We start from the raw sequence: 8,906 nt of genomic DNA on the forward strand, positions 1-8,906 counted from the left end.
GAACCCAGGGCACCCACGGCAACTGACGGCTCGAAGGCGAGGGGAGAGAAGCGGCGCGCAGGCGCGGCCCATCCTCTCAACTCCGGCGGAGTCTCCTCGGTTCCCTCCCGCGCCTCTTTCTTGCGTTATTCAGACGTTCGCGCGCCGCCGCTGAGATACGCCCCGGCGAAGCTGCCACAGGCTGAGCTGTGAAATACAGAAAGCGGTGGGCTGCTCGTGGTCGTTACTTATGCGCGCCGTGTGACAAACGCCGCCCCAAAGCCGCTGGCGGCAGTCAAAACGACTGACACGTTCTGGGATCGCGACAAGTATTGTTCATTAATGCAGTTACGCGAGCTGTGCGCCGTCGCCCTCGTGTGGACCAAGAAAGCACTTTCGTAAGATTGATTGGACGTAATTAGCGATTAATAAAACAAAAGAAGCAAAAATATACATGGACCACGCCTACTACTACGTAGGCTCTCGCCAGCTATACGCGAAAGCAAAAGGGAAGAGACGCAGGGGTATGTAACAGTCGTTATAATTTCGCTCGACCAGACTTGCAAGTGAGAACTGGACAAAAGGAAAGCTGCCTAAGTGGCCTTAGCGTGAGCACTTGGAACCTCGGCAGAGTCATGGCACGGTGCCTCAGATACAAAGCAAAGAGGCGCACGGGATCAGTGGCGTAGCGAGAAATTTCGTTCGAGGGGGGCTCACCTTGCAGCTCGACATATTCCTTATATAATTTGTCGAGGGACAAAATACATGAATAACAACTGCACTGCCATTGCCAAAGATGCTGCAAACGAATTCTTGATTGCTACGCACTGTCAAGACAAGTAAAATATGTATTTCTTTCATAAAAGAATACACTCGTATGTCACAAAAGTTGTGCCCAAAATAACTGATGTCAATGCTTCCATATTGTCTGTCTATTTAATGAGTAAAGAAAATATCCCACGTACTTTACAACTATATCAGTTTGAGACCAGCAAAGCAGTGCATGCCGTTGATATGAAAAAATGTAAAGGCCATGAAATGAACAAGTTGAGGATGAATAATTTAATGAAACTTATGTCATTCAAGAACTTTGTTTACATTTTTGTACATAACCAGCGGCCAACGAGAAATCTCGATGACGCTGTCCTTTGTTACAACGTATTGCGCAGCATCAGCTGTCACCGGTCGTGTATTGTAAGTAATTCCACCGAAATTATAGTCGCAACTGAGAGCACATATAAAAAGCAGGAGTTCTGTAAGATATACGAGGGCGAGGCAAATGAAAGTGAGTCAATGCGAAGAAATGACAAACGGGTTACTTTATTTAAAAGTAGTCTCGATGAGCAGTTGGACATTTGTCCCACTGACTGAAGAGTCGCGTGATTCCCGTCTCATAAAACTCCTTGGATTGCTGCTTCAAAAAGTCTGTAACTGACTATTTCACGTCATCGTCCGACAATGAATCTGGTTCCCTTGAGCTGTTTCTTCAAATGCCCCAAAATGTGGAAATTGCAAAGCGACAGGTCTGGGCCGTATGCCGGATGTTGCACCATTTCCCACTTGAAGTTTGCCAGTTCTGTATTAACCCCATCAGCGACGTGGGGAGGGGCATTGTCGTGGAGCAAGATGACACCATTCCTCAATTATCCACGTCGCTTCTTCTTGATCGCAACACGTAGCGGATCCGGCTTTTCACAATATCGGAAACGATTGATAGTCTCTTCAGGTATAGCAAATTCAATCACTAATGGCCCCTAACGATCGAAAAAAAAAAGCCAACAACACCTTTCCGGCAGAAATCCCGACCTTTGCTTTCTTTAGGGGTGGTGAAGTCAAATGTTTTCACTCTAAGCACTTGCCGTCGTGTTTCAGGCTCGTAGTAGTGGCACCATGATTCATCCCTGGTCATAACTGCAGACAAAAATTTGTCACCCTCATTGTGATACTGGATTAGATGAGTCGATATGAGCCGATAACCGAAATGTTCATGAATAATGGTGTGAACCGAACCGTGACTGATGTTCACATGCCCTGCCAATTCATCGATGCTTATCATCCGTTCTTTTCTAATCAGCTCATCAGCCTTTTGCAATTGTGTTGGGGGTGATTGCATGGCGGCTTTGACCCGGTCTTGGATCGTCTTTGCAATTTTCACGTCCTTCTTTGAACCGTTTGCTCCAACGCTTCACAGTGGCCAATGAAATACAATCTTCAACGTACACGGCAGCCATACAGCGAATAATTTCTTTTTGGGAACCACCTTCAGCTGTCAAAAACCTCACGACACGACGCTGTTCAACTTTTGGAGGGTGCAATATGTCGCGCAACCATGTTGAACCCAGTGTATGAGAGCACTAAAGAACCTTTATCCTCACACCTGCGTGTCACTTTTGTATATGAGAGATGCCTTTGTGCTAAGCGCATGCCTCGCATATGATGAACCGAACCATTATTTGCGCGGCGTGGGTTGGTTCACTTTCTTTTGACTCACCCTCGTACATTAGAAATGCGAAGATACAATGGATTACACAAATGTGAATAATAAAGGGTCCCCCAAAAATGTGTCACTGGAAATAAAGTTCACTGCACGTATATACAAACCTCGCAAACAAGATATTTAAATATACTTATAAGTCTCCAATAAATCTATGTATATAAGGAAAAGTCACTGTATATAATGCGTCAAACAAGGCAAATAAACATGTTGCGCAACCACAGATTCACAGATCACAGCCCACCTCCCTCCACTACCCCGGATGCATCGCGCGCGACAGGAGGCGGCGCGCTTCCTCCCCGATTTTCTCCCTTGCGCATGCAAGACTGAGCCACCATCGTCGGCTCACCCATGCCAGCCCCCCACCCGCCTACCATTTCACTCGCACATACAGCATGCGGCGCGGGGACACGATGTTATCGCCCTTGGTCTTTATACGGAACATGAGGGCGGCGGCGACCTCAAGAATACGCCTGGAATGTCCATATAATTGCTACGGCAGTAATATAATAGGAACATCCGGCAACTGAAGCGTCCCGTGACCCATTACTTTCTGCAAAAGAAGAAGTAACAAAATCGAACTTTCACATGCATGCGACAATTCGCTCCGCCGCAACAATGTCTTTCTTTTTTATTATTATTATTTGGGGGGGGGGGGCACGGAAATGAAGAAAACGCAAAGGAAAACATGTTGGCCACAATCGAATGCCTACATTGGGCACCTACTGTGGCTACCGAATGAATATCGAAGAAAACGTTAGACGCTTGGTCCACAGAGAACCACACGCATAATGCTATAGGTATCCTACACCGGTGAGACAAAATTTTCCGGAGTGGTTACGTTCAAGCGAACGCTTTGCAATCCGTCGAGTCCCCGCAGTGATGGCAGCGAGCGACCACGCATTATTTCTTTTTCTCGTCTGCTAGCCAGAAAGCGTCCAAAACTCTGCCAGGCGAAAATCCACTCGGCAAGCGAAAAACGAACGCGCTTCGAAGTGCGCCTCGCGGTGGTCGGGGCAACACGAGAAACACGCATGCGCCCTGGCTGGCTCCGACAGCGCGTGGGTATCGAGAACAAAAAAAAATTGAAGAGGCTCAATGTGTCGTCGCAAATAAAAGTCAACGTAGAAAAATAAATACGAACGTAATTACCTTTCCTGGTTTTAGTATCTTGACATGGATGCTTTGGCGCAGGAGAAAAAATGTTGATATTATTTTCTGTGACGTGACGGCAAAAATGAACCACAACGCTTCGTCTCAGCGGACCTCGCTGCGTGCTTTGTCAACTTGTCTGACAGTGTGTTGACTTCGGTTCTCTCGTTGTATGGTCCGATGTACGAGTTTAGAGAATTCAAGGCACCTATGGCGTCAAATGAAGAACAGTAAACCCACAAAGTTTCCTGCATTGACGATATAAAGAACGACTTTGTAAAAGTCAATGCACCTTTCGCATCAGAAGTTTATGAGAACTTTACACATATGAAGTCTCGGAATTGAAATCCATGCGCTCCGTAAATTCTGCGGCCTCCGCGAGATGCCACGACGAACCCGCTCGCCATCAAAACGCCAGTGAAACTTTGTGCTCGGATGGGGCTCCTTGCGTTATGTGACTCTAGGTGCATGGGTGTTGCCCCGAAATCCAGCCGGAGTTCCCAGTGCTCGCGCTGAAATGTCTTTTCGAGAGTGAAAAGGACCCCCCTCCCCCATTCTAGACAAAATCCAGAATGATTTCCGGCACTGGGGGTTGTTTTGGTCGGCGGTGCACGACAGCACGAAAAAATTTCGGGGGGGGGGGCTGAAGGCCCATAAGCTCCCCCCCCCTTGGCTACGCCCCTGCAGGGTATGTTTCTTACGTTGCCCTCGAATCTCCCCGTGGCCATCTGCTACCAAGCTATCCTTCTCTAACCCATGGCGGCTCACACGTGGCTCAAGTTATTAGCCGCATGCATAGTTTGGCGTTAAACGGTTGCGTGTACATCGGCGCATCGTCCGCCAGTGGCCTACTATATATACGTGCGGAAGGGGGCCGGGTGCGAAGCAGGGTGCGTCTTCTGTCGTAATGCGATCGCCGCCGTCCAACGCGTGTAGGCTGGAAGAGCGGCTGACTACAACACCGCTGAAGGCCACGCCGCTCTCTCCGGTGAGCGACAATCCCGCACGCGCCGTCGCCGAAGTTTGTGTAAGGGAGCCTTGGCCGGAACCGCGGCCGTGTTGTCCAGGTCGCGCCAGAGTGCGGGACGCTGTTCCGCAAGCGACGCCTCGCAGTCCGCCGCCCGCCGAGGCCGCCGAGGATTACGAGGCCCCATTGGTCATCGGCAGCTGCCTTCAGTGCCGGGCAAGGCCGCTCGACTCCCACGCACAGCGGAGGATCAGGCGACGCCGCACCGATTGCCGCGCGTCGAACGCATCACAAACGCGCCAACGCCAACCCCCTATGTCGCGGTGCGGAAGCGCGCTCATCTCCATGGCCGCTAGGTGGTGGAAAACGCGCTGCTGCAGATCTCTTTCGCCTGGCGCCAGCGTTTTCTCTTTTCCTATTTAACAGGGCAGCATTTTCAGGGCCAGCCTGAGCGCTTTCGCATTGCCCTCAGACGTTGCCCAGGCGGAGCATTGTGAACCTATAGGTGAAAAGTGCAGCATGGGGCCCCTAGCCGGCACTTTTAGAGTGTGCGTACTCTCTGTGCACGTGTTTTAGTATAATCGAGGGTTCCTGGTGTGAGTGCGAAGTTGAGCTACTTTTTATTCAGCATGAAAACGGCAGACGACTGGTAAGACACGAACGGGACACATGCACTCTGTCCTGTCTTTTTTTTTTTTTTTCAGATGTGTACATTGTGTCTCTTGCCTTGTGACTCAAAGTTTAGTTACGCAAAGCCAGACCTTCAATTACCTGAATGCGTGATAGCGGTATTTACTGGCTCTTAACGGCCAAACTGCGCAGTCTTGCAGAAGTAAAATGTCATTGCAGTCACTACCAGTAGACACATAGATACTGCGGACTGCATCGAAATCACCTCGCAGATGAAGCTGCGAGCCTCCCCTCGAATGATGACACACATATTGATTTGTCATTATACAGACCCAAACCCCACTATCTCCACAGTGCGGCTATGTCAAATACGGCAAGAAGACACTGGTCACAATCGGCCAATCGTTATAGCCGCCTTCATATGATTGACCCTACAAAGTCTTTTCGAATGCCACATGACATCCAGCGAAGTCAACCGTGCGTCGTTCAAAGGCTACAATATATATGTGTGGCTCTCACAAAACAACATGTGCACCATCTGTTGCTATATGCCAGAAACAATGCACCACCTCCGGTATGCTCGCGAACGTTTTGGTTGCTTCTTTGTCCAAACTTGGCAATCCACCGCGCACTGAAGGGTAAGAGAGAGAGAAAAACACTATTAAACACTATTTAATGGGTGCTGCAGATGTTTGCCTGGCTATAGGCCTATAGTATTCTACTGCAGATGGCGAGGGGGTCATATAAATGGTGCATTCGTACATAGTGCGCACCAGAGTTGCGGAGTGGCAAATCCAGAATTGGAATGATTCCGGAATCATCCCCCATTTCCAGTCACCCTGAATGGAGTGGGGATAGAATGAAGGTATCAGTCTGGTAGATGGAATGTGAATGGAATGTGAGCCCGAGATTTCGGAATGGGAGTTGGAACGGATTGGACACACAGTTTTGAAGCGCTAAACCTTGATTTTAAGCGAGACTACGAAACTGGTACGTATGTCGATTAGACTAAACTGTACTTAGCCAATTCATTACATTTCTAGATTTTTACTGAATGCAGCTCTTTCAATATCTACCCATAGGTGACTAATCAAAGATGGAGGAGACATAATGCTTGGAAAACTGGCGGCTCTTTATACGAATTGTCTATCCACTGCAATGGTCCCAGAAAACTAGAAGAATGCAAACATTATACTAATTCACAAAAAGGGAGACGTTAAAGAATTGAAAAATTATAGGTCCATTAGCTTACTCCCAGCATTATATAAAATATTTACCAAAATAATCTCCAATAGAATAAGGGCAACACTGGACTTTAGTCAACCAAGGGAACAGGCTGGCTTCAGGAAGGGATACTCTACAATGGATCATATCCATGTTGTCATCAATCAGGTTATCGAGAAATCCGCACAGTACAATGAGCCTCTCTATATGGCTTTCATAGATTACGAAAAGGCATTTGATTCAGTAGAGATACCAGCAGTCATAGAGGCATTAGGTAATCAAGGAGTACAGAGCGCTTACGTAAATACCTTGGAAAATATCTACAGAAGTTCCACAGCTACCTTAATTCTACACAAGAAAAGTAGGAAGATACCTATAAAGAAAGGGGTCAGACAAGGAGACGCAATATCTCCAATGCAATTCATTGCGTGCTTGGAATAAGTATTCAAGCTATTAACTTGGGAAGGCTTAGAAGTAAGGATCGACGGCGAATATCTCAGCAACCTTCGATTTGCCGATGACATTGTTCAATTCAGCAACAATGCAGACGAGTTAGAACAAATCATTGAGGACCTTAGCAGATAGAGTGGAAGAATGGGCTTGAAGATTAATATGCAGAAAACAAAGATAATGATGAATAGCCGGGCAAGGGAACAAGAGTTCAATATCGCCAGTCAGCCTCTAGAGTCTGTGAAGCAGTACGTTTACCTAGGTCAAATCATCACGGGGAACCCTGATCATGAGAAGGAAATTCATAGAAGAATAAGAATGGGTTGGATCGCATACGGCAGACATAGCGCCTGACTGGAAGCTTACCATTATCATTGAAAAGGAAGGTGTATAATCAGTGCATTTTACCAGTGCTGACATATGGGGCAGATACTTGGAGACTGACAAATAAGCTTGAGAACAAGTTAAGGACCGCGCAAAGAGCGATGGAACGAAGATTGCTAGGCATAACGTTAAGAGATAGAAAGAGAGCGGTTTGGATCAGAGAGCAAACGGGTATAGACGATATTCTAATTGATATCAAGAGAAAAAAATGGAGCTCGGCAGGTCATGTAATGCGCCGGCTAAATAACTGTTGGACCGTTAGGGTTACAGAATGGTTAGCAAGAGAAGGGAAACACAGTCGAGGTCGACAGAAAACTAGGTGGAGCGATGAAATTAGGAAATTCCCGGGCGCTAGTTGGAATCTTTTGGCGCAGGAAAGGGGTAATTGGAAATCTCAGGGAGAGACCTTCGCCCTGCAGTGGACATAAAACATGATGATGATGATGATGATGATGATGATGACGACGACGACGACGACGACGACGACGACGACGACGACGATTACTACCTCTACCACGGTAATCAGAAACAGCACGGTATTATATACATTATACACTTTTGAAGAACCAGAAACCTTTCTTCGTCACAATGTTGACGTGCAATGCCGATGTCTGCATTGCCTACCGTGTTATTAAAAAAGCTAATGACCATCTTACCCTTCAAAACGACCTTAAATCTGTCAACTCCTGGTGCGATAACTGGCTAATGCCCCCTAACTCAACTAAAAGCAAGGTATTTTCGTTCTGTCGTAAGCACTCTACATCTAGCTTTCTTTATTCTATAAATAATAGTGTTACCTCATGCTTCTTCATACACCTACTTAGAAATTAGTCCTACCATCTACCTACCATCTCCTGGAAGGAGCACATAACTACCATTTGCGCTAAGGCATCTAAAACATGGCTATTTGCGTCGTATTTGCGTCATTCTAACTCATATGTGTACGTAAATTAGCCTACATTCGTTCGCCCGCAGCTATAGAATTCGCCTCAGCAGTATAGTCTCCTCACCAGAATTACCTCGCTAACAAGATAGAGTCGATCCAAAATAGGGTCGCTCGATTTATATCATCGAACTACGACCGCCATTTTAGCGTTACTAACCTTAAACAGTAACTTGACCTCCAGCCATTGGATATACCCGTCGCTCTTTTTTCACTTTTATGTCTATTGCACAAATACGTTCATACCCTACCGCCTGGTCGCTTACCAATTCACCCTCCCACGCGCACATCACGAGGTCTACATAGTAATCTGAGTATCAAACGCATTTCTGGAAGGCCTCAAGCGTTCAATTCCCCTGCACTACCACGCGCCATTGCACTTCCCGAAGCCATCGTCACGATCACTGACCGTAACCACTTTCGTGAACAACTGGGCAGACATCTTAATATTGTGCAAGGATTCCACATTCCCTTGTATTACATACTAAATAGGTCTGTATAGTACATCGATGACACTCGAATGCTTTGTTTTAGTTGTTGTCTGCTGACATAACTCTGTTTATTGCACCGGGCCCCCTCACTATATATGCTTCTTCGGAAGCCCTGTGATGTAATGTAAATGAATGAATGAATGAAGACTGCAGATATTAGAGTTAATTCCTTTACTTTTACTAAGAGTTTAA

This window comes from Dermacentor variabilis, chromosome 1 (genome assembly GCF_050947875.1).
Source record: "Dermacentor variabilis isolate Ectoservices chromosome 1, ASM5094787v1, whole genome shotgun sequence".
NCBI classification, from domain to species: Eukaryota; Metazoa; Arthropoda; class Arachnida; order Ixodida; family Ixodidae; genus Dermacentor; species Dermacentor variabilis.